Source organism: Acomys minous (assembly GCF_964271855.1).
Source record: "Acomys minous genome assembly, chromosome: 12".
Classification (NCBI taxonomy): Eukaryota; Metazoa; Chordata; class Mammalia; order Rodentia; family Muridae; genus Acomys; species Acomys minous.
The window spans coordinates 113,460,959-113,486,080 of record NC_140493.1 but is presented as its reverse complement, the minus strand read 5'-3'; the positions used below and the strand labels follow the sequence as shown (position 1 = coordinate 113,486,080).

The 25,122-nt window shown below is 45.3% G+C and overlaps 1 long non-coding RNA gene and 1 pseudogene across 2 annotated transcripts; both read right to left on the bottom strand.

Annotated features, from left to right (window-relative positions):
- Positions 1-2,670: 2,670 nt before the first annotated feature.
- Positions 2,671-21,372, bottom strand: LOC311578574. Its single transcript, XR_014772900.1, has 3 exons — positions 21,228-21,372; positions 19,596-19,718; positions 2,671-2,846 (listed from the first exon to the last, which is right to left on the bottom strand). It is a non-coding gene; the product is annotated as an uncharacterized lncRNA (long non-coding RNA).
- On the bottom strand, positions 5,407-7,259 carry LOC311609578 (F-box/LRR-repeat protein 19-like; annotated as a pseudogene). Its single transcript has 4 exons — positions 7,174-7,259; positions 6,719-7,056; positions 6,493-6,525; positions 5,407-6,349 (listed from the first exon to the last, which is right to left on the bottom strand). The product of its transcript is annotated as an F-box/LRR-repeat protein 19-like (transcript).
- Positions 21,373-25,122: the final 3,750 nt, after the last annotated feature.

The window sequence follows — 25,122 nt, the reverse complement described above, 5'->3', positions numbered from 1 at the left end:
GTTTTATCGAAAAATAGACAACAAAAGAAAAAATATATCACAATAGAGACAGGGTTTCTGTGTCAAACAGCGCTGTCTGTCCTGGACTCACTTTGCAGCCAGGCTGGCCTGGATCTCACAGTGATCTGCCTCTGAGTGCTGGGATCAAAGGTGTGCACCACCACACCTGGCAGATGCTGAGGCATCTAAAGGCTTAAAGAGTTTTTCTATATCATGAAATGGTTCGTGTAACAGAAAGAAAGCATGTGTGCTTGAAGCCAGAGAAACTAGTTCTTCTCAGTTGGGGATATCATTGGAAAGATTTAGGACATGCTGCCCTGATGTTGGAAGCATGTCACTGGGGGTGGGTGACAGGCCGCTGTGGCTCTGTTTTGGTGCGTCTCATCCCTGCCCCCAGAGGCACTGGCATTGTCTCAGCTCCTGTGCCCAAGAAGCTACTGATGATGGCCGGTATTGATGACTGCTACACATCAGCCAGGAGCTGTACTGCCACCCTGGGCAACTTTGCCAAGGCCACTTTTGATGCCATTTCCAAGACCTACAGCTACCTGACACCCGATCTCTGGAAAGAAACTGTGTTCACCAAGTCTCTTGTGAAAACCCACAACAGAGTGTCTGTTCAGAGGACCCAGGCTCCAGCTGTGGCTACCATATAAGGGTTTTTACAAGAAAAATAAAGTGGATTAATTCTGTTTAAAAAAAAGAAAAGAAAAGAAAGTTTACATCCGGGGCTGGAGAGATGACTCAGAGGTTAAGAGCACTGTCTGCTCTTCCAGAGGTCCTGAGTTCAATTCCCAGCAACCACATGGTGGCTCACAACCATCTGTGATGAGATCTGGCGCCCTCTTCTGGCGTGCAGGTGTACATGCAGACAAAACTTTGTATATACAAATAAATTTAGAAAAAACAAATAGGAAAGTTTAGATCCACACACCATGTCCAGATTTACTCTGTGCTTCATGCTGCAGGTTGAGAATGTGAGCTCTGAGCTTCCTGCTGTAGCTGCCAAGTGTGACACTTGTGGCATTGCCACTTTAATGGTGATCCCTTTTGCCATCTTAAAACAAATTAAACTTGTATAGCTTGCCTTAGACATTGATTTATCACAGCAAAGAAATTGTAATTAAACACATCCATAAAGTTTTATACCTATAATTGAAGAGAATTGTGAACTCTAAAAGGGATACATAACCATTTGAATTCATATTTTTTAGAAGACTTTGCAAGTCAAAATAAAGAGGGACATCACAATGTTTGAATAGATTTTGACACTTGTCATGTTTCTTCTCAGTGAACAATCTTGTGTAACTGAATGTAAGTGTGTTGGCCTAGGATTTTACCAAACCCTTTATAGCCCTCGAGTCCCTTGTGTATGAGTTCTTTCAGGTCCTCGAAGACTACTGTGACACGCAGGGGCTTTCACTGGTTGATTACACACTTAAGGTTTTTACTCTTCTGTAAGAAAACAAAGTGCAAAACTTTACCACACTGACTACATTTAGGGGTCTCTCTGCAGTATGATTTTTTTTCTCATGATGACTAAAACTGCTGCCACACACCAAGTCTTTACCACATTGCACACGTTTTCTCTGCAGTATGTGTTCATTTATGTGTTTGCAGGTAACTGTGTTGTGGAAAGGGTTTGTGACATTGGTTACATTTTAAGGTTTTTCTTCAATGTGTTCTGTCACACATTCAAATATGTGTATGACTGGTTTCATATATAGTTTCATTATTGGTATGAAACTATAATGATTGGTAGTTCTACCACACAGCTCAGGGGCTAAGAGCACTGATTGCTCTTCCAGAGGACCCTGGTTCAATTCCCAGCACCCACATGGCAGCTCACAACTGTCTGTAACTCCAAGATCTGACACCCTCACACAGACATATATGCAGGCAAAACAGCAATGCACATTGAAATAAAAATAAATGTTAATAAAAAGATTGCTTTTAAGATAATTGATCCTTTCTTTGTAATCACAAATTGCAGTCTGTCAGTGAAAATCAGCAACTGGCTAAAAAATTATCTTGCTTGCTTTCACTTTGTTGATCTATAACACGCTGCTTAGTCTGAATATATGTAGGTTCTTGAGAATAATTTATTTTCTTCACCTGCAATGTGAAAAAGGTTTTCGTGTAAAAATATTGGGGTATATAGTGTTTTTACATGGCCATTCACTAAAAGAAAAATAGAATGTAATCACTTTATAATGCTTGGAAGTTGTTTGTTGGGATATGTAAGCTATAAGAAAAAATAAAGGTTTTTGGAACGTGCCTTGCCTCATCTACCGTGTGTGTGTGTGTGTGTGTGTGTGTGTGTGTGTGTGTGTGTATACTCCCTCCTTTTTTATTTTTCTTCTTTGCTAGTGACAAGCAATACTGGCCCCCAGCTGCTGGCCAAAGGGAGAACTGGCTCCAGTAAATCAAGCCAGATTCCATCAGAGAAAAGTCTGGTGGGTGATCAGTCACCAACTCTATGTCCTGCCTCAATTTACCCTGTAGTGTTCAAGCTGGCCTTCAGCAGAAATGTGCAGAGGCTTCACCTTATTAAATACACTCACAGGGTTTCTATCCAGTATGAACTTTTTCATGCCTTCGAAGATGACTGGGACATGTGAAGCCTTTACTATACTCATTAAATTTATAGGGTTTCTCCCCAGTATGTGTTCTTTTATGATATTGGAAACTACTGTGATGTGCAAAGGTTTCACCATATTAAATACCTTTAGAGTATCTCTCCACAGTGAATTATTTCTTACCTTTGAGGATGGCTCTGATGTGCGAAGGCTTTACCATGTTGAGTATATTCAAAGTGTTCCTCTCCCATGTGACTTCTTTCATGCCTGCAAAGACAGAGCATGTGAAAGCTTTCCCACATTCATTACACTGAATTAATTTTCCTGTGAATTTTACAGTTGGGTCTAATGGTAAAGAGGAACCAGATCTTAAGGTTTTATCACTTTGTTTACGTTCATGGTGTTCCCCTTCTTCATGTGTTGAGTCTGTGAAGATACCTATGGTAGTGAGAGCATTTATTACATGGCTCACATTTATAGCATCATTTTTCTATATGATGCTTTTCATATATTTGAAGAGAACTGGAAGAACTCAGAGCTTTACCACACCGACTGCATTCACAAATTTTTCTATAGTGTGAGTCATAACACATTTGAAAAGTGAACCAGGACAAACAGAATTTTCACATTCTTAGTACTCATATTTTCTGTAGTGTGTTTTTGGATGTTCACGATGATGTTGGAATACCAATTAACTGTAAACTTGTATCACATTCATAAAGTCTAATCAAAGTGGGAACTCCTACATATCTCCTCATTGTTCTGGAGATAGGTATGTTGCTTCTTTCAATATCCCTATGCTCACATGGCTTGTATCCATTGTGACATAGGATACACCCATTAAGAATAAAAAATGACAGGTCTCCACATTGTATTCAGTTTGATTCTTGTTCCTCACAGACATGGTACGAGATTAGGGCTTCTCCACCACAACATTCATGATTATCATAAACTGCCCTCTCACTGGTATTAGCAACATTACTACAAGTCTATGTCTAACACTATCAATGCTGTGGACTTTTTGCTTATAGATGATTTTGGACATATGCCTGTCACATATTCAATGTGTATTCCTTTCGCAATATCTAAGTGGTGTAAAACTAAACCGACTGCCAGTTCTACAGCACAGCTCTAATCGGGCTACGATTCAAATAGTGACATCTGTTAAGTCACTGTTTCCTTGTTTCAGTTCTTAGATGAACGCCTTAAGAACACAAATCAGCGCTGGAGAGATGGCTCAGAGGTTCTTCCCGAGGTCCTGAGTTCAATTCCCAGCAAACACATGGTGGTTCACAACCATCTATAGTGTGATCTGGCGCCCTCTTGTGGCCTGCAGGTGTACATGCAGGCAGAGCACTGTATACATAATAATAAATAAATCGAGGAGGGAAAAAAAAAATACCACAAATCAGATTTCTGACACTGAGGTGCGTGGTTTTGTGAGAATATAATATTCATCACTGGACTTAAAGCAGTGGGGTTTTGGTTGTTTTCAGGTGTTTTTGTTCATTTGTTTTTTTGGTTTAGGTTTTGTTTTTGTTTGTTGTTTTGACGATTCTGAGTTTTATAGCAAACCATATTGTACAGACTTGGGGGTTTAGGGGTCCAGACCGGCTGGGTCCCACACTTGCCCCTTGACGGGGTGCTTTCTTCACTCCCTCAAGCGCCCCCATGGTAAAGCCTTTCTCCAACCCCAGGCCCCCCACATCTGCCTTTGGTCTGCCCAGCCCACACTCACAACCCACCACCTTCCTGTTACCTGAGGTGTGTGGATCGATTCCCCTCCCACACCCCCATGTGGTACAATCCAGTTCCCCTGGACTAAATTGAGTGGGACCTGGACCCAACTCCTCCCTCAGGCTCTTGAGACTCCACTCCCGCACTGGAAGAAGGAAAGGGGTGGGGAGAGGGGAGGTGCCAAGAGTCTATTAACTAAGTTCCCACAGCAACTAAGAGGGACTGTTTCCAGTCTTAGTGCTGATTTCCGGAAGGGTCCATTGGCTGCTGTTTCCATGGCAACCAGGAGTGGCAGTTCCCTGGGCAAATGGGACACAAGTGTCCATGACAATGAAAGAATGGGATGAGCCAAGCTGGAGGAGTCCCATCTCACCCATCTTTAAGCTGACATCCCCCACCAGGTCAGAGTGGTGGAGCTGTTAGAGACAGTAATGCAAGAGAGCTGGGGGGTGGGACAGACCAAACGGGGTGCCCATTAGCCCAGTTTAGGTCAAGCTGGTCCCCTCACATCACAGTCCCCCAGGTCCCAGATCAGAGACTCCCCTGGTTCAGCACAGACGAATGTTCAAGTATTGTGTAGAAAGCTAGGCAGGGGTCTGGGCTACCCTTCACCACTCCCCTGGGCCACGAGCTGAACAGCAGGTTGACCCGTGGCCCCCACTCCTTGCGATAGCTGCCATTTTCAGTGACGTTCAAGGAGTCAGGGTCAGGGAAAGAACTGAAATCTGGGCAGAGGGAAGGGAGAGGGGTAACCCCACAGAGAGGGAACGAGCCCCACATCTGCTCCTCTCCCAGCCACCGGTCCTGGCATTTCCTGGTTTGTAGAGCCCCCTATGTGACTCCTGGATCCCCAACTGCTGCTCTGGCTTCCCCTTTTTGGACTCCCATCCCACCCCAGTGGCCTTTGTTCCCTGAACCCTTGTTGGTCTGCTCTCTGCCCTCCCCGCACCCATCCATCACCTCCCACAGCCCCGTGGCTCCCAGTATCCTGCCCCCTCACTCCTCTCTACTAAAGACTTGCACCTTCACCTCCTCTCCCACCATCCCTTTGGCTCAGCACCTCCCCTGTACCTCTTGACCCACGCCCCCAAGGGGATGGACAATGAAGCAGGTGGAAGGAAGAGATGGGAAGCAAAGATCACCAAAGATATCAGTGCAGGTGGGAAAGGGGAAGGCTGGCTCAAGTCCCTGGGCAGAAATCCCAAGATATTAAACTGAGGAGTGTCAAGTCATGAAGAAAATAACCTGGCCTCACGTTAGGGGGTGAAATGAGGGCAAGATGTCCAGAAGCTGGGAGTCTTTAACATCCTTAAGAGGCATGGTGCAGGCAGTGGGGTGGAGCCCAGGGCAGAGCCAAGACCACCCAGAAAGCACCAACTCCTGCAAGCCTTGCAGTTGGTCAGAAGCCCATAAGCTGCTTTTTGTGGAGATACCTGTCCAGGTGAGGTCCAGAGCACATGGCTGGCGGCAAACCACCCCATTAAGCATGGGTGGGGTCATTGACTTCCTCCGGCTTAGGTCCATCCGAGGCCACAGATGCTTGTTGTAGCACCAGTGGCTCCAAGTCTGGCAGACTCGCATGCAGACACATCGCACTCGGGGTATAAGGTGCTAGAAGACATGGAGCCATGCAGCCCAAGGCAGCAGCCAAAGGCAGAGTGTCAGGCTCAGGGCTTGGGGGAGGGGCACATAAATGTGGAGGCTATGGTGGTGGGGCAGGGCCCAGGGGCCAATAGAACAGTGGTCCCCCAATGCCAGGGCATTTAGCCCACCGCCACCCTGTGGTTTTCCTTATCGCCAGAGTTGCCCCAGGCTGGCCAAAGGCAATTCCAGGCCTCCCCAGGAGCTTTGTCCTCACTAAGCGATGTGCCCTAGGAGTCTGAGTCTGTGTCTGAGTCCTAGGAGTAAGAAGAGGTATCAGGCACCCGCTCCAGCAGCTGGCACATATGCTTGAAACACTCAAGTTTCTCCCTCTGTGGTGATGGGAATGGCACTGCCGGGCCCTCAGCAGAAGCTATAGGTGGCTTGAGTTTCTCCCAGTTCTCGGGAGGGAGCCCAGGCCAGGGTGACAGGATGAGAATGCCTGGCTGGGATTCAGAACCCTGGGGGCGGGGGGGGGGCGGCGGCCAGGGCTGCCTGGGTCTGCTCCTCGGAGGAGGCAGGCATCTCCACTCACCTTCTTCAAGTGCCTCTCTTGGCCTCCTTTCACCTTTTTCCTTGGGGTCAGGGGGTCTCATTCCCTGCCTCCCACTCCTTCTGTTTGGGGGCCCAGACACATGTTCAGGGGGAGGGCCAGCAGGTAAGGGTCCTTTTCTTCTGGGCAGAGGTGGAGGAGGTGGCTCCTCTGTCAGCTTCCATCCACCCCTCACCACTGTCAACCCTGTGGTGCCCTGGACCCTCACCTGCATCCTTGTCCATCCTTCCTGGGTACCTTGGGGGCACTCCCAGCAATTAGGGATCTCTGAATTGATAGCACCCTGAGCCTTTCCCATCTTCAGGCAGCCAGGGTGGATGCTCTCATTGCCGACTGTGCACTCCATGAGGCTCAAACCAAACTTCTCTTCCTCTCCATCCACCTTCCTCCTTCCCAGCTTCCCCACACAGAAGGCACACAGCACGGGCGCAGTGCACTGCCGAAGCAGACAGGACTGATTCATGCGCCTGCCCCACCGACGCCCCCAGTTTCTTCAGGTCTCTTCAGAAATGGCAGTCCCCGCACTCAGTTTGCACACGCACACAGCTGTGTGTGGGAGCATGGGTGCAGCGCACTGCCAAAGCAGGCAGGACTGATTCATGCGCCCGCCCCGCCGACGCCCACAGCTTCTTAATGTCTCCTCAGAAATGGCAGTCCCCGCACTCAGTTCGCACACAGGCCTGGCAGCGGCGGCAGCGGGTTCCGCGTTGGTGCCCTCCAGCCCCAGGGCCCTGGCTACGCGACGGCATTGGGGGTGTCAACACGACCGAAGACTCTCACGTGTCCCGGGAGCCATCTCCTCGCGGGTCGATGACCAGAGGCGGCGCAGGGCGGGAAACGCTCGGAATGCCTAGGTCCACGCCTCCTGAGGGCGCTCGGCCCCTCCCTCCAGCGGAGGGCGGAACAACAGCGAGTGGAGGTCGGGAGCACCGGGGGCCAGGCCCTCCCACCGGATGCTGCAAGGCCCTTCCAAGGGAAGGTCCTGCTCTGGGGGTCTCAGTCACTCAGCCACTCAAGGCCAACGGGGGGAGGCGCTACTTGGGCATAGGATGCTCAGCTTCTGCCCAGATACCACTCAGTCCCGGTACCAGTCTCAGCTCCCCACCCCCACCTCTCCCCAAAGGCCCCCAACCCTTAACTGGCCCCTTCCCAGCTCCAATTGTCTAGCTGTCCAGGGAAAGATCCGGGCTCCCAACCATTTCTGGGGCTCAAACCACTCCCACCGCTGGTTTACAGGGGGGGTTGCTGCAACCTGCCACCCTCCCCTAGGTCCCCCTGACCCACAGAGACAGGACAAAGAGGGGGTTCAGTTTTTTAGCACTGTTGCTTTTCTTTAAAACTTGCAGGGCACATTAAAATTTCTTCTGCAAGACATGTATCAGCTTGCACATGAAAATGATCCTCCATGTCTTCTAGACCTTGACAACGTTCTTCAATATTATGGTCTCCCAAATTGTAGCTTAAAATATAGTACCAGAAAATATATTATATATTATTGGAAATTATGAATATTGAAGTTATTATATCCAGAGTCTCTAAGAATCATGCCTGATTTATTCACCTCATTCTCCCTCATTCTCAACTGAAATTGCAGAAGAACATCAGTAACAGAGAAACATTTGTCCCCTGACTTTAAAAAGCAAGAGATAATCCAGTCCTACCTACAGCAGCTTTGTTCGTGTAGGTCTCTAGCATCACATCCTTGTAAAGACTCTTCTGGGAAGGATCAAGCAAAGCCCACTCTTCCCGAGTGAAGATCACATGCTCATCATCATAAGTCACTGCATCCTAAAGTATGCTGTACATGTGTACACAGAAAGCAGGACACTGACATCACTGTACATGTCTGCGCCATTGACAACATAGTCATGTAACTCTGGTTTCCTCTACTCATTTCCAGACACAAAAGTTCTACTGTAACCACCAAGTCATTTTAGAAGGAAACTGAATAATGAGGTTCATCTCCATCAAATGCCAGCCTTGACACACATGTTAGTATTTGCACAGGACACAGTGTTGGTGAATTCCAAAGAACCATCTGATGCTTTATCAATTGAGCTAGTTGGTTTTTCTGGCTCTTCTGCTGCCAAAGACACTCCTTAGCTAAGGAGTCTATTGTTTAACAGCAGGTGGCTGTGACAGTTTCCTGCTGTAAACAACAGGAGGTTGTAAAAGAAAAACCTTAGTCTGCTTTTAAGCTTAGTGGCTGACTTAGGTGTTCAACAGTGGCTTGCTAGAAGCTAGAAACAACTGCATTCTCACCCTGGTTACTATAGGTTTATGGTCATCCTGTGATGCAAATGCATTTAGTATAACGGTAATGATCCTAATAATCTGCAACAGCCTGTACTCTGTGCAAGTGCCCAAAGCAACAGCCTCTACACTGTCCAAATGCCCAACCCAACAGCCTGTTCACTGTCCAAATGCCCCAAGCAACAGCCTCTACACTGTCCAAATGCCCCAAGCAACAGCCTCTACACTGTCCAAATGCCCCAAGCAACAGCCTGTACACTGTCCAAATGCCCAAAGCAACAGCCTCTACACTGTGCAAATGCCCCAAGCAACAGCCTCTACACTATGCAAATGCCAAAAGCAACAGCCTCTACACTGTCCAAATGCCCAAAGCAACAGCCTCTACACTGTGCAAATGCCAAAAGCAACAGCCTGTACACTGTGCAAATGCCCAAAGCAACAGTCTGTACACTGTGCAAATGCCCAAAGCAACAGCGTGTTCACTGTTCAAATGCCCAAAGCAACAGCCTCTACACTGTGCAAATGCCCAAAGCAAACAGCCTCTACACTGTGCAAATGCCCAAAGTCGCTTCTGACGATTACAACAACCTCTTGATTCACATATCTTATAAAATCATTACAAAAGTTCTATCTTTCCAACACACAATGGCACAGAATAGTCCTTCTCATTCCAGTAAACAGGAATGTGTACACAGTGAGGGGAGATTAGCCCAAGGCAAGAAACTCAGCAGGGCAAACACCAAACCATGCCTCTCTGTCTCACACACATGGATCTTCATGTCAAAGGGCTTAGATGCCCTACTCCTGTACCTTTTCATGCATCCCTCAGTTTGGCTACTTCCTCTCCCTATCTGCGTCTCTCCATGCAGATTTCTCAATGGCTTAGGCGTCTCAACATCTTGTTTGTGGTCTCAAAATGCAACTCAGGCTTCATCCTCACAGCTTCAATGCAATGAACTCTCACACTCTCCTCACTGGGACTATGAAGCTGCCAAACATAAACAGCTGGCACATTTGCTGAACTGAAACCACAGAGGAAGATTCTTTGAATCTTGCATCTTTCTTGTTTCCAGAAGCAGCACAATAAGGCCATCCTGTCAGATTGGCTTCTATGTTGGGATGGACCCTGCCACACGTGGACCACAGTAGCAGCAGGTTTTATATGAAGTTTCTTCCTGGGTTAAGACTCACTTTGCATACTCTTTCGATTAATTTAAGGCTGAGCAGGAGGAAGTACTGTCCTTAAGGCACCTTGTTAGGCTTCCAATCCAGATCAAGGGCCCTCTTTCTTTTCTCCTTGAAAAGTCCTGCCTGTTTCAGCATCTGACTGCCATCTGAAACTGCCTAGTGCTGTTTTTCTCCACAAACCGCAGACTTTGTGTTTACTTCTGGCCCACGTTTCACTTTTTTTTAATGTAGTCCTGAGTGAGTCACAGGTTTTAACCATTCAAAAGGTTCAATATTCCATCTAAGAATCAGCCCACTGATTTTCAATTCTGTCTCAGGGCATGAGCAGAATAAGAAACATTTTGGGAAATATCACACAAATGTCCTCTAGCTAAATTTTTCCCAGGGTCTATTTTCTGCTGAATCCCTATGACCTTAACTTCCTCTTTCTGCACTACTCAAAACACTCTGACCTTCCAGGTCCTACAAGAACAGCCGATTAAGCTCAATTTCTGATATTTTCCACATTCCTCCCAAAGAGAACTTCCCAAGAGCAAAATCATTTTTTGAGTACCATTTTTTGTTTTAACTTGCTCTATCCTCTAATCAAAAGCATCTCAGGTAGTAAGTGGGAGTTTGGGACGGTTCTGTCAGATCACATTCCATCATTTTGAGAGCTCAGGATAGAAAGTCAAGCTAGAAAGTCAAGGCAAACACCATGGACAAACATTGTTTGTGGCTTGCTCTCTTGCAAGGTCACCATGTCACGTTCGGCTGCCCCAGGCCCATTTGCTTAGGGATATTCCTCACTGGAAGAGCCTTCTCAGATAAATTGTCAGTCACACAATCTCTCACAGACATAGCAAACATTATGATGAGAGCATGCTGTCAATTGAAGCTCCCTCACGTGGCTGAGGGGGCTGAAATGTTGAAAGCTGAAGTTAATTAGGACACAGAGAAGTTAATATATGAGAAAGTTTGAAAAACCCCAAATCAATATGTTAACCACATCAATCACTCAACTGGAGAACACAGACTTGCCAAGAAATGAGAGGCAAACATTTAGGATCAAGAGACAAGTAACACTGCTTCTCCACAGAGAGTTCACAAAGTAACAAACACTAAAGGAACTCATAACACACTCAAAATCAAGTAAATAGATACCAAAGAGAAGAATACAAAGAATTGGGGAGCAGCAGCAGCACCTGAGACAGGACACTGAGCAGTCTTTGGTGCAGTCTGGAGCCCTGGCCTCCCTTTCTATTCATGTGCCCGGCTCCATGTTCTATGATAAAGATGGAGATCTGGGACACGAGTTCAGGGCATCCTGAGGCTGGATTTTCATCATCTGGACCAAATCTGCATCATGCTGACCATATCTTTCTCCTTCATCCAATCCACGGCGCAGCTTTCTTCAGCCTCTCCTCTCCTCCCAAGATTTTCTGTGTCTCCCAAAGCCCGGGAACCTTAGCCACGCCCATCCCATTTGCCCTGCCCAGGGGTGATGGCCTTTTATTGGTCAAACAGGTTAGATACAAGCCGGCAAGCAGTAATTAGCATCAGAATACACCAGACCCAACTCCAACACATACCCAAACATAATAAAGGGAATCTGCAGCAAGCCTGTAGCCAACATCAAATTAAATGGAGAGAAACTCAAAACAATTCCACTAAAATCAGGGACAACACAAGGCTGTCCATTCCCCCCACATCTATTCAATGTTTTATTTGAAGTTCTAGCTAGAGCAATAAGACAACTGAAAGAGATCAAGAGAGTAACAGACCCTAGGGAGCTTGAGTTCTGGAAAGATGTCAAGTTCCCAGGCAGACACTGGAAACTGAACCTGGAAACTGCAAGAACAACCACTGCCCTTGACTGCTGAGTCACATCTCCTGCCCTGTAATGGTCCCTTAAGTAGCTACCGTGGACTCTTTTTTTTTTGTTGTTGTTGTTGTTGTTTTTGTTTTTGTTTTTCGAGACAGGGTTTCTCTGTGTAGCCTTGACTGTCCTGGACCTGTTTTGTAGACCAGGCTGGCCTCGAACTCACAGCGATCCACCTGCCTCTGTCTCCCGAGTGCTGGGATTATAGGCGTGCGCCACTGTGCCCGGCTGCTACTGTGGACTCTTAAATCAATGAACAGTGAGTCAGACATGATGGAGCTCCAAGGACGCTTTCTTAGAGCATACGAGGAGTGACAGCTCAGGAAAGACAATCACAATGATTCAACATAACAGAACTGTTTGGTGCAGAAACTAAAGTACTAGCAAAGCATCGTTCACCTAATTCAAACTGGAAAAGTGAATTTATATGTATTAGAAGTAGAGATAACATGGGGATGCTGCAAGATTTGACAAGGACTTCAGTGCTACCTTGTGCAGTGCTGTGGAAAGTCATACACACATAAACCACAACTGAAGAAGACATGATGAGTTCCTAGAAACAAGTGACTAAATCAGCCTCCTACATGATACAACTACAACACACAGCAAGCAGCTGCTGAGACTGAAGCAGTAAGAGTTTCCGCCAACAGTGTCTGAGGACTGGACAGATTAACACGGAATTCTCCTTTCCATCCAAACATTATACTAACGCCAAAAGGAGAGCACTGCATAAAACACACACACACACACACACACAAAGGAACAATAGAAAGTCCTCATGCAAAGCTGGCTTTTACCTCAAAGCACAAAGCAGGTGAGCCCAAATAAATATATGCAAAAAATAAAAAAATCATAGAGCAGTTGCCAGAATCTACACAGACACAGACATCATCTCTAAATAACACAGAAATGGAAATTTTGAGTTCACACCAAGAGTGCGAGGCTGTTTCAACACCTACAGATGAATCTATATAAGACACAAATATGTAGACTCAGTGAGAGAAGGAAAATGGCTATGTCAATAGATACATTAAAGCCCTATAGTAAAATATGACATTTTCTCAGTATAAAACCTCTCAAGGTATGAGGACAGAAGGAACAAACCTCAGAATAAAACAGACACAAAGCTAAAGCAACAGTGTGAAAAAGGACACTGGAATAATTCCACTCTAACCAGGACTAACTCAACACAGTGCATCAGTGAATACATGGAAAATACATAGATTACACTTGGAACCTGACCAAAGCAAATGATAAGGAAGGTCACAGGCCATAAAAAGGAATCCACTATGACATTTGCTACATACACAAATCACTCAGTTCACACCCAAGACCAGGTGCCGCTTTCAGTCTGGGTCAGAGACTTTGTTTTCTTTTCTTTCTTTCTTTCTTTTTTTTTTTTTTAAGATTTGTTTATTTATTATTATGTATACAGTGCTCTGCCTGCATGTACATCTTCAGGCAGAGGAGGACATCAGATCACATTAAAGATGGTTGTGAGGCACCAAATGGTTGCTGGGAATTGAACTCATGACCTCTGGGAGAGCAGACAGTGTGCTTAACCACTGAGCCATCTCTCCAGCCCCAGAGACTTTGCTGTCAATGGGCAACAGTTATTTCAGAGACTTGAAACTAATCAAATACAGGCAACTACTGAATGCTTAATGAACTGCCTATAATGGGAAATTCATTTTACCACATCTAACATTATTCTCAGTGAAAATTTTCAGAATCATTAATGAAATAGAATCTTGCAGAATCAATTTCATGTCCTGCTTCTATTGTCACTTCAGAGCCACCCACACCATGCTCAATCTGTCTAACATACCTGGGTCCTTTGCTACAACCTCTGTCCTCACTATCTAGGGCTCTTAGTTGTCATTCTCAGGTGAGCAGATCTGGCTGAGCAGTGGGAGACCTGCCCATGGGAAAGAGGTGCAAAGCACTTTCATGGAACAAAACTGAAAGATGCTAACACCTGCCAAAAGGATGACCATGAAGGAAAGAGAAAGTATCATAAAAATGTCTCTTCTTCAATGAGGATTTCATTTAGTCTATGAGATGTGAGATTCATTCACACACAGTTTACACACATGCAGAGCCATTTTCTCAGGTAGCCTGGGGAAGGAAGACTGCAAGAAAACTGGGTTCTGACCCACAGAATCCAGACTGCTGTGCTTCTATAACAGGAGGTCTCGGAAAAAAAGCTCTGAGGCCAGGGTCAAGGCATTCCCACTCCTGCAAGAAGTCTACAGTGAAAAAACTCAGTGTTAACAAGCCGTGAATTTAAAAACAAGAGTTTGGCCACATGTACACAGGTAAAGTGATTTCCTTGAACCAAGGAGACATTTTTCTGATTTAAGTCAGCAATCATAATCACCCAAAAGGTGAATTCTAATTTTGTTGTAATATATAGTGAGTTTTCTATCTATAATAACAGTGTGGCCTGATGTCATGATCTCACAGCATGCATAGTGGGCTGGGCTCTCAAAGAGACTAAGGACACAGGGCTACCTGAGATTAACATATTAAAGGAGACATTTTTGGAGAGGTGATTTCTTGCTGCCTGGTTCCTCTCTAAACCCTAGTCTCTCCTCCCTTCTCTTTCTGTCCCCCATCTCCTCCCCTCTCAGTCTTCTCATGAGCTGGTTCAGTCTGGACCCTTCTAGATACATCTGGCTGTTTTCTCCCTCATACTGTAAAGCCCAAAATTGATCTGCAAATACCACCTGCCCAAGAACCAGATTAGCTCCCTGGAATGCTGGGAGTTGTAGTTCTTCAAAAATAACAAGGCCACATGGGAAAGTATGGTGGCATATAGGTTTGTATTCATAAGCCCCTGTAGCTCTTGACCAAAGTCCATTTCTTGGTCAATATTTACTATTTATAATAGTTCCTGCTCAAGTGGTGAAATTGATTTTTCTCCCGGGAATCTCAGGATGAACACAACATAGAATAAACCTCAACCATACCCTGGAGCAGTCAGATCTTCAGTTTTCATCAGACCCAAGGTATAACATTAATAACTAAGCATTGAAGACACATTTATGAATACTGTACTCACATCTAAGATGTTAATGTTTCCATCCATAACTATGGTGCTTTATAAAATATATTCTCTGATTCAATCAAATCTGCACTGGTTCCACATATGACCAACATGTGCAAAGCTTTCTGTGGATGCCTATTCCCTGGGACAAAGGACACGCTCTTGAATAGGCAAACAGAGGAACAGTGGGGTTAAGAAAGCATGGGTGAATTTGAAGTCAAGGAGATTTGTAACTGCTGTAGCAGTGAACTCGGTGTGCAAATACACATTCTGCAAGTGCTCCATGAGATGATTTTATGAAAATTACTCTGGCAGCCGGGCGTGGTGGTGCACGCCTTTAATCCCAGCACTCGGGAGGCAGAGGCACAGGGATCGCTGTGAGTTTGAGGCCAGCCTGGTCTACAAAGTGAGTCCAGGACAGTCAAGATTATACAGAGAAACCCTGTCTCAAAAAACCAAAAAAAAAAAAAAAAAAAAAGAAAAGAAAGAAAGAAAAGAAAAGAAAGAAAAAAGAAAAGAAAAGAAAATTACTCTGGCAACCATAAAAGAAATTTTTAAAAAAGCTCACAATAAACCCCCTACCCGACAATGGTAAGATATCCTCAACATAATTGTGATAGTGGCGTTCTTAAGAGCAGGAGGCATCAATGTGGTGCTCTCACGCTCTCTTCGGGTCAGGACCTAATCCGCACGAGGCAAGGGGGGAAAAACAAGAGCAGGAGGCAGAGGCAGGCGGATTCAAGGCCAGCCTGATCTACAAAGCGAGACTAGGACAGCCAAGGATACACAGAGAAATCCTGTCTCAAAAAAAAAAAAAAAAAAAAAAAAGAAAGAAAGAAAGAAAGAAAGAAAAGAAAAGAAAAAAGAAAGAAAGAAAGAGCAGCTGAGGAAATCACGCTCTGACTTGGGAGGATCCAGGGCCGCCGCTGCTCTGCTGGGCTGCTGTTCCCAGCGCTGTGCTGCTGACTGGTGACTGTCCCTGCCAGCAGCCAGGAAACTGCATCTATGGAGGGTTGTTGGGTTTCTATAAACAACCTGCCCCCACATGACCCCCATCCACAGAAGGAAATGGTGCATATTCATAAAGACCCGCCCACTATCCCTCAGTTCCAGGCACATGGTTCCCCTAAACCTTTTCAAGGGCCACTCTGACTTTTTCTCTTCCTAGTCACTCTCCTGGTTTTTAGTGTCCCTGCCCTGCAGAGACTGGTCCCTCCCACTCCTTCTCAAGTTGCAGGCCACACAGCTCTGTAGGCTCAGTTCTCTTAACCAATATATTTTATTACAACTTATTAACCGAACCTACATCACTTATAACCCGACTAACCAAAACAATAGGAAAAGAGGATTAAAGACCATAACAAAACCTTAAGGATATCAGTTCTGAGGAACGGTTCTCCTGGCGTCAGCAGGATTTCTTCTGCTGGAACCTGGAGTAACAAGAACCCGGAACCTCAGCAGGAGCTGGAGCCCCGAAGCCTTCCCTCGAGCGAGCAACAGGCAAAACTATCTGTAGTCTCCAAAGGCCCCGCCTCCAGTTCTGGGCTCATTTATAGATCTCCTCCCAGAGTCCGTTCACGGGATCTTTTCAGCTGGAAATAATGAAGCTCACGCAGGAGGTGGTTGGTCTTCTAGTGGATTAACCTCACCTGTTCTCTCACAAGACTGTTCCGATCCCACACTTGGGATCATAAAAACAGTTTTCTCTCTCCTTACTGTCAGGCTGCCATGGCTCTGCTCTGCAAGCCTCCCAGCATTCTTGCTGCCAGCCTAGACCAGAACTGGGTCTAGTAAGATGCTGCACCCCAATAACTGGGCCCTATAGTGAATTCTGAACCCTTCACATAAAAGATAGGCAGCCTAACTTGTTAGCTGGGAATACAAGCCTCCTAGGCTAGAGCTGGAGAGGTGGCTCAGAGGTTAAGAGCATATGTCTATTCTTCATAAAGGTCCTGAGTTCAATTCCCAGCAACCACATGGTATTCACAAGCCTCCTAGGCTAAAATATGCAGGGCAAAAGGCATCCAACGCCCTAATTCCAATTTCTTTTGGTCTCATTCACAAAACAAATTATTTACCAAAAAAAAAAAAAAAAAGTACTAAGCACCAATCACAACCATAACTGTATTCCCTAAAAAGAGCAATTTAAATAATATCCAACATTCAAAACACAATGTCATGAAGATAAGCACAAGGAAAATGGTGGATGGTATGGAAATGTGATGAAATGGACAAAGGAATTGAGTACAATGTAAGATAAGAAAATTGCCAGGCATGGTGGCACACACCTTTAATCCCAGAACTCCAAGGCAGAGGCAGGTGGATCGCAGTGAGTTCAAGGCCAGCCTGGTCTACAAAGTGAGTCCGGGACAGTCAAGATAATATAGAGAAACCCTGTCTTGAAAAAAAAAAAAAGGCACACCCATCAGAATGGCTAAGATCAAAAATTCAAGTGACACCACATACTGGCGAGGATGTGGGGAGAGAGGAACACTCCTTCATTGCTGGTGGGAATGCAAACTAGTGCAACCACTTTGGAAATCTATCTGGTGCTATCTCAGAAAAATGGGAATAGGGCTTCCTCAAGACCCAGCTATTCCACTCCTTGGAAAATACTCAGAAGATGCTGCAGCACACAACAAGAAAATTTGCTCAACCATGTTCATAGCAGCCTTATTCATAATAACCAGAACATGGAAACAGCCTAAGTGTCCATCAGTAGAAGAATGGATAAAGAAACTATGGTACATATACACTATGGAATACTATTCAGCTATTAAAAACAAGGAATTCCCAAAATTTGTGGATAAATGGATTGAGCTAGAAATGATCATAATGAGTGAGTTAACCCAGAAGCAGAAAGACTCAAATGGTATATACTCACTTATATCTGCATATTAGCCCAAGGGGCATGTCCCATGAAAGCCTTCACTTACCAGGAAACTGAGACAGAGGGGAGGACATTCTAGTGGGACTCTAGATGAGAGAAGCATGGGAGAATGGCAAAGTAGAAGGACCCAGAGGGTCCTAGAAGCCTACAAGTAGAACATTATGATAGGCAGATTTGGGCCCAGGGGTCCCGCTCAAACTAAGGCACCAGCCAAGGACAATACAGGCGGTAAACCTTAAGCCCCTACCCAGATCTAGCCAATGGACAGAACACTCCCCACAGTAGAGTGGAGAGTGGGATATTACTTTCTCACATACTCTGGTGCCTCACCTTTGACCATGTCCCCTGGAGGGGGAGACCTGGTGGCACTCAGAGGAAGGACAGCAGGTTACCAAGAAGAGACTTGATACCCTATGAACATATACAGGGGGAGGTAATCCCCCTCAGGAACAGTCATAGGGGAGGGGAATAAGGGGAAAATGGGAGGGAGGGAAGAATGGGAGGATACAAGGGATGGGATAACCATTGAGATGTAACAAGAATAAATTAATAAAGTAAAAAAAAAAAGAAAAAAAAAGGCTAATATCAAAATATATAAAGGGAAAGCCTTTATATATACTGTGTAAAGGCATCAGATATTGTCCAACACCCCTTTCAAAAAACATTTTTACACAAATGGTAAATGTATTTGTTACAGTTACATCTCATGTTATTTTCAATTTTTTATACTAAAAAGATTTATGTAAAAAGTAAGGGACATACATCTGCAAAGACGTGTTTATTTTGGTGGTCAGTTACTGACATTTTGGAACAGAAGCTTTCTTTCTATTTATATTTAGCCTGGAGCTATTTACGTAGAGCAGGATGCTCACCCTGATATCTACCCCTGCCCTCAGTTGGACTAATAGTGAGCTACCGCCTTGGCAGACTCTTTCTTTCTTTCTTTCTTTCTTTCTTTCTTTCTTTCTATCTTTCTTTCTTTCTTTCTTTCTTTCTTTCTTTCTTTCTTTCTTTCTTTCCCTTCTTCTTCTTCTTCTTCTTCTTCTTCTTCTTCTTCTTCTTCTTCCTCTTCTTTTTTATTTTTATTTTTTTTCTTTTTCAGACCTGGCTGGCCTCATAGATCTGCCTGTCTCTGCCTCCAAAGTGGTGAGATCACAGGCACATGCCACCGTGCCTGGCCCTGTGGCAGTTTCTTCCTGGTGTCCACAAACAATTAAGAATTGGCTCATTATACAATATAATTAATTATAGGAGCATGAATCTCAATGGAGATCAATTGTGACTTTTCAGTTTTTTGTTTTTTGGTTTTTTTGTTAGTTTGTTTTTTTGTTTTTAGATTTATCTTACTGTGTATGCAGGGCTATGTCTGCATGAATACTGCCCACCAGTAAAGACATTAGATCACATTGTGGATGGTTGTGAGCCACCATGTGGTTGCTTGGAATTTAACTCGGGACTTCTGGGAGAGCAGGCGATGTTCCCAACCTCTGAGCCTTCTCTCCAGTTCTGTGCCTTTCCTTTATGACTAAGGTTGGGTTTTTTTTTGTTTTTTTGTTGTTGGTGGTTGTTTTTTAGAGACAGGGTTTCTCTGTGTAGCCTTGGCTGTCCTAGACTCGCTTTGTAGACCAGGCTGGCCTTGAACTCATATCAATTTGCCTGCCTCTGCCTCCCCAGTGCTAGGATTAAAGGCGTGTGCCCGGCTTCAAGGTTGGGTTCTTTTTGAGAGAGAAGAGGTGCTTGTGGTGAGGATGACTCAAGTCATCAAGTAGCTGCAAACCAAGGCATTGGACAAGGCACAGATCAGATGCACTAAAATCTTTCTTCCACAAGGCGGCGCCCCATACCTGGTGATGCACATCCTCGTTACTTCAGGTCAGATCTGACCTTTGGCCAGAAGAGGTCAGAGCAACGCCACTCTTTTCTGTCCACTACCACTCCATACAAAGTGAAGACCACAGAACATAGTTCTGGTTAGAATGAGAAAAGTAGTGTTTTAATTCCTGTCACTAGTATGAATTACGAGTTGACAAGGGGTCCTATTCTTTCATACAATATTATGTTGAAGGTTTTTGTTGGTATTACTAATATAAGACAGTGATTGCCTGCCTCTGCCTCTCAAGTGCTGGCATTAAAGGCGTGTGCCACCATGCCTGGCTTTGTATTTATTTATTTATTTATTTTTTAATATTTATTTATTCTTGCATTTTATGTATGAGTGTTCTGTCTTCATGCACACCAGAAGACGCAATCAGATCCCACTGCAGATGGTTGTGAGCCACCATGTGGTTGCTGGGAATTGAACTCAGAATCTTTGGAAGAGCAGTCAAGTGCTCTTAACCACTGAGCCATCTTTCCAGCCCCATGCTTTGTATTTATTGAACATCATAGAAAGCATCACATGGGGGAAGGAATAAGAAATACTTTACCAAAATCTTTAACAGAGTTTTACAAGATATTAAGTCACTGTCACCAATTGATTCCTACTGACTCAGAAATGAAAAATTACTTAAAACACCATTGTTTATCAAGTAATATCTGAATGCAATTATGATGAATATTCATTTATAAATTTTTCTACATCTATTTTTTTCTGTATCCAGCAAATTATTATTAAAACACATACGCATTATTCTTTGACAGGGCATGGAAAAGTACTGTAGTTTGAATAAAGTTGGGCTCCTATATGCTCATATAATTGAAAGTTTGGTCCCTAGTTGGTGGAACTATTGGGAAAAGATTTGGAGGTGAGGAGCTGGAGAGATGGCTCAGAGGTTAAGAGCACTGGCTGCTCTTCCAAAGGTCCTGAGTTCAATTCCCAGCAGCCACATGGTGGCTCACAACCATCTATAATGAGATCTGGTGCCCTCTCCTGGCCTGCAGGTGAACATGCAGGCAAAACACTGTATACATAGAAATAAATAAACCTTTAAAAAAAAAAGATTTGGAGGTGTGGTCTCCTTCTCCCCCACTCCCCAGGAGATGTGTTACCATGGGTGGGCTTTAAGGTTTCAAAAGGCCACATTCCACACCGCCACCCACCCCTCGCCACCCCCCACCGCCTCCCCTTGCCCATCCCCCCCCTGCCCACCCCCCCTGCCTACGCCCCGTGTGCTCTCAGCTACTGCTCCAGCATCATGCCTACCCGACTGCAGCTATGCTCCATGCCATGAGGGTTGTTTTAGTGTTTCTATTGTTTCTAATGAAACACCACGATCAAAGAGAAAGTTGGCGAGGAAAGGGTTTATTTGGCTTACACTTCCACATCACTGTTCATCATCAAAGGAAGTCAGGGCAGGAACTCTAGCAGGGCTGGAATCCTGAGGCAGGAGCTGGTGCAGAGGCCACGGAGGATGCTGCTTACTGACTTCTCCCTCGTGGCTGGCTCAGCCTGCTTTCTTATAGACCCCAGAACCACCAGCCCAGGCACGACACCCCCAAATGGGCTGGGCCCTCCCCAGCAATCACCAATTATTTACCTCCTCTCAGACGACTTTAGCTGTGTTGACATGAAACTATCCAGTAAAATGGTCACGGGCTCAACCTCTGAACTGTAAAAAGCCTCCATTACATGCTTTCTTCTCTGAGCTGCCTTGGTCATGGTGCCTTTTCACAGCAGGAGAAGAGTATCTAAATCAAGTACATGATCTAATAATATAGCTGTGTGTTAGCTAGGGTCATAGATGCTTATTACATAGAAAAGCCAAGGCAAGTAAGTTTGCTTGTTACACTGTTCTCTTTCTCTCATTTTTAAATGATTATTTTTTTATGTATATGAGTGCTCTATCCATGTGCACCTGCAGGCCAGAAAAGGGCATCAGATCCCAGTGTAGATGGTCATGAGCCACCATGTGGTTGCTGGAAATTGAACTCAGAACCTCTGGAAGAGCAGACAGTGCTCTTAACTGCTGAGCCATCTACCCAGCCCCCCCTTTTAAAAAAAAGATTTATTTATTATGTATACAGTATGCATCAGATCACATTATAGATGGTTGTGAGCCACCATGTGGTTGCTGAGAATTGAACTCAGGACCTTTGGAAGAGTAGAGTAGTCAGTGCTCTTAACCGCTGAGCCATCTCTCCAGCCCCGCCAGCCCCTTTTCTTAAAGGCAGATTAAATAAATAGGCTGAGTACCCAGTAGAATAGCAGTCTTAGATGACATCAGTGCACCTTATTAGCTCTGGCTGTGAGGTCCAGCAAAAGTTTCAGTTCCAGTCTCTTCAAATGTAAAAGATGTTTCTGTCATAACACACTGACACCGTACACTAGACACAGAGTTTGAAGTGTAGCCACCTGCCACTTCAGCACATTCTCGTTAAGGATGGACGCCCTCCCATGTCTTAGGCAGAATCATAGAATCACAGAGGAAATTAAAATTCATACCATTTGGTGACACTGTACAGGTCTTACAGCCATAACAAAGTGCATATGAGTACGTGATGCCTGCTGTACAAGAGGAGAGCCCGCTCCCCAACTCCCAGACTCTAGTCTGTGAACCAGTGTGCCTGCTATGAGCAGGAGCTATGGACATCCAGGCATCTCTTTCTGGACTGCGTCTTCTGGAAGCTGCTGGTCTTGCTGAGGGCCTCATATGCTGTAGATTCACAAGTAAATTTACAGACTCGGGGCTCCCCATTAGCTCCCTCAGACAAGCAGGCATACTTTAACCTTCTGAAGATCTGCAAAGAGGCCTACCTACAGATCAAAGAGCATCCTTTTTGAGCCACCACCACCACCTGCAGTTTTTTTACTAGAAGCTGCTTTTACAGCCCTGGCTCTAGGAAAATTGTGGTCAGTTTAAGTTTTCCTCCTTAGATGCACTACAGCCAGTGACTAGAGAAGGAATCCTAGGCTCCCTTCCCTCTTTCTTCTTTCAGAGCTGCCTGAGCCAGCGGCTCGGTGGGAAGATTCCACATCAGCACCAGATTCCACCCTGGACCTTGCCAGAGCAAAGACAGACATTGACAGGCATGGGATGGAGGGAGCTGAGGGTGCTCACAGGGCGGAAGAAAGCAGGATTTCACCAGGATTTGCTTCTTTAGTACCCTAGGAATACAGGCAGGGGGCGGGCGGGGTTACAGTGATGGCAGGAGGCCACCGCAGAAGGTCTGATAGAGAGCTAGAGATGAGACTGAGGGATTGGACTCTGTGGGAAAGATGAAGATCTGCCATTAGCCTACTTATTTCCCCAATCTGAGTGGTCTGTGGGTTCCCACAGAGTGCCTGGTAGGATTGGGGCCCGCGAGAAAGCAGCGGGCGGGAGGAATGAGATAAAGGCTTGTTGGGTCTCACAAGATAGTCACGTGTGTTCAGGATCAGAGATACTGGACAGAGGCAAATTTGTTTACTCGGCGCCATGGAAACCTCCAGATTCTATCAGTTGCTGATTGGCTGAGAGGGCTGTTAGGGTCCGTGCAAGAGGAACAGCAAAACAGCTCTTAGAACTCATGGAATGCAGCCCACTGGTTAGCAAACCACGATGGGTGTGTCTCGGCGAGGCATAACCCCGAGAACTGTGTCCTGAGGACTCCATGCTGTTATGGAGCACAGCTCTGCTTGTTACCTTTGTGGTCCTTATAATCCCCTTAATATGTGAATTGTGTGAGTATTACACAGGGGGATTCCAGCCCCTCACTGGGCAGTACCATTGGCATACTCAGTAATAATGCTTGATCTCTCTCAGTCTTTATTGCTGGATCAGATTAATGATTAAAACACCATCTCTGAAAACAACCTGCAGATGTAGCTTGCTAACAATGATCGTTATCCTTAGAAAGGATTTGGAAAGATAGATTGTTCAACATGGTTAGGTAAAGATGTTTTTGCTAGTGGCTCTGATGTAGAAAGTCTTAGGGAAAAATAGATTGTTTAGCAAAGTAAGGTAAAGATGTTTTTGCTGTTGGCCCTGCTATAGGAAATCTTAGGGGACAATTGAAGTTAAGGGAAAGTACACTCTTAATAGTAAAGCTGGGGACTTTTTGAGGTTGGTGAAGCAAGAACAATGGCCCAGAGCAGCACTGGCTGACGTGACTCTTTCAAGCTGGGCTGGTGACTGAGATGACAATTTCCTTATTCTGTTTTCATCCTTCTTTTGTAGACTTTGGTGCTTGGGCCAGCGTGCCCTGTATCCTTACACGAGTATGTGCTGTGACTGAGAACAACCAGACCCAGTGGCCCTCACTTCATCTTGCACATGCAAGCTTCTGCCCTTAGAAGCAAGTAGCAGAACGAACGAAGGGAGGCTGGCTGCACAGGTCCCCCTTTCATCATTTGACTGCTGTTCTCCTGCCCATCCTCTGCTACCTCTGCATGTTTTCTCTACTCACCTATTGTTTTCCTGAGATCTGTTTATCTCTGTATCTCAAATTTTTCTGGAACTCATTATGGTTATATTTTCCATGGAGTAGATTCAGGCATATAGAATACACAGTACAAAGTACACAGTAAGAACATCATTGTCTCTAAGTCACTAACTTGGCACAGGCAGGCACTACGTGCTCAGGTTGAGCCAGGAGCCGAAGACAGTCCTCTGTAAAATTAATTTTTTGCTGTTTGTCAACGTCTGACACCCTTTCCCCATTGATGACTACCCATCCATCCCCTCCCTCACACACTCCTGTATAGGGGAGAGGTGGATGAGGTGTGGTAGCCTATCTATAGGGTCCTCTATATCTAGGAGAACACCAGAGACTGCCTCTCAATACATAGGCCACGCCAAATGGAGTTTTGTATTGTAGGAATTAAAATTCCACTTTTACTTTCACTCTTGTCTGAGTTACTTTTTCCTTGAATGGGCTCTGCCTTTGGTAAAGACCCTTCCTTTAATTGGGTTGGTTTTTTTTTTTTTAACTGCCTCCTTTTCCTGTAATTCATTGAAAAAGTTCTCCATTGTTTTATTATTCTTAAGAACTTTCAGGATGACTAATAATAAATTAGGCACATTTGGAGGAGGCATCTCATTCTGTGGTTTCTAGACTGGCACTTTGTCCAGTTCATCTTCTGGCACCGTGTCCCTGGTCATCTTGTTGTTGCCTTGACCATGAATGAGAAGAATACTAGAGCAAACAAGAAGGAATACCAGGAAGCAGGTTGCCATCAATACTCGGAGGGAAAGAACACCACGGCTTTTTCCAGGAGACTCCCATTTGGGGTCATCACCTCAGGCCCGCAGAACAGCAGTGTCACTCGGACTCTACAGGAGGTGGCGTGGCAGCTGAGCATGGAAGGATTACAAGTGTTCTATAGTGCTGGAGGAATTGGGATGAGGAAAAGGCTGGGGCAGAGGTCGGAAGTCGTGATTTGAGGCCTGGAGGAGGGCAGAGTGTGCAGAGACAGTCCAGCCAGCAGGAGCTGGAGGAACGGAGAGGGCTGAA